Genomic DNA, 1,220 nt, shown 5'->3' on the forward strand with positions numbered 1-1,220 from the left:
CAACAAACCACTCATAGGGAAGATTGTCCTTTCTTCCCCTTTCTTTTTAGCATTTATACATTTAGTACCAATAACAAATTCACCAAACTTACTTAATTTAGTATTAAGCTCACATTTTTATTAGGCAACCCACACTTCTCAAATTCAGAGGGGTCTATTATGTATCTTAGAAGAACAAAAGTTTCTGAGGCTATGTCCATTCAGAGATCAACAGGTTAAATTACTCCGGAAATAAAAGTGTAGATACCGTTGTAAATATTGGTACGTTGAGGTCATCCCAAGGGCAATCTGGAAGACTTCCATGGGCCACTCTCTTTGAAAGTCACGGAATAATGAGATGTCTGGTAAATATGGAAAGCAATAAGAATTATGAAATGCCTTCTGTATGAATGCTCATAAGTTTCACCCACCAAAGGAAAGAACAGGACCAGTCTTGTATGGATAGAATGTATGCTTAGGAAGATGTCTGTCCTTACCCTCTAAAATTTCTCTCAGTGCAATGAATCCATTTGGCCTGGAGAAAATAAATTTAATGTCATTTTAAAAGCCTGGTTTTCACTTCTACCTATGAAAAACAAATTACAAAATTAAAAAGCACATTCTAGTTATTCAGGTTTATTAGCCTATAGTTAAGAACCATATTCCCAGTGCTATTTACTTTTGGCACTCTGCTCACATGGGAGCACATGAAATCTAGTGGTACATAAAATTCTCATTGAAGTCAGGAGATATTTGGCCATGGTAAAAATTGGGCCCTCAGTCTCTAACCTTTTGGCCTACCATTTTTTGTTGTTTCTGTGTTCTCACTCTTTGATTCTTTTCTAGGTTGTTCATTATTTGGCAGAGATACCTGCTAACTATGTGCTCATTTGATGTATTCAGTACCGACCTGTAAAACTGACCGTATCTTGGTTCTTGGATTGTCTTGTTTTGCTTTCACTGAAAAAAAAAAAAAAAAAAAAAAAAAAAAAAAAAAAGATACTAAAAAACAAATCAAAACAAAAACGAACACAACCAGTCTCCATAGATAGAATCCATTTATCTTGTTTTCTCAAAGATTTATCTTTCATTGTTTCAAGAACTTTCAACAAATAAGCATTAGAGGAAAAGTGCTGACAATTTCAACTTCATTAGTTCAAATGTTATTTTTTCAATGTCAAAACTTAAAAAGCTTATCTAGAAAAGAAATGATTCAAGGCGGTTGTTACAGAATAATTACA

The 1,220-nt window shown here is 33.8% G+C and overlaps 1 long non-coding RNA gene across 1 annotated transcript; it reads right to left on the minus strand.

Annotated features, from left to right (window-relative positions):
* Nucleotides 1–253: 253 nt before the first annotated feature.
* LOC131492952 (uncharacterized) lies at nt 254–970 on the minus strand. Its single transcript, XR_009252366.1, has 3 exons — nt 890–970; nt 477–565; nt 254–341 (listed from the first exon to the last, which is right to left on the minus strand). It is a non-coding gene; the product is annotated as an uncharacterized LOC131492952 (long non-coding RNA).
* Between the last annotated feature and the right edge of the window lie 250 nt (nt 971–1,220).

This window comes from Neofelis nebulosa, chromosome 2 (genome assembly GCF_028018385.1).
Source record: "Neofelis nebulosa isolate mNeoNeb1 chromosome 2, mNeoNeb1.pri, whole genome shotgun sequence".
Taxonomy (NCBI): Eukaryota; Metazoa; Chordata; class Mammalia; order Carnivora; family Felidae; genus Neofelis; species Neofelis nebulosa.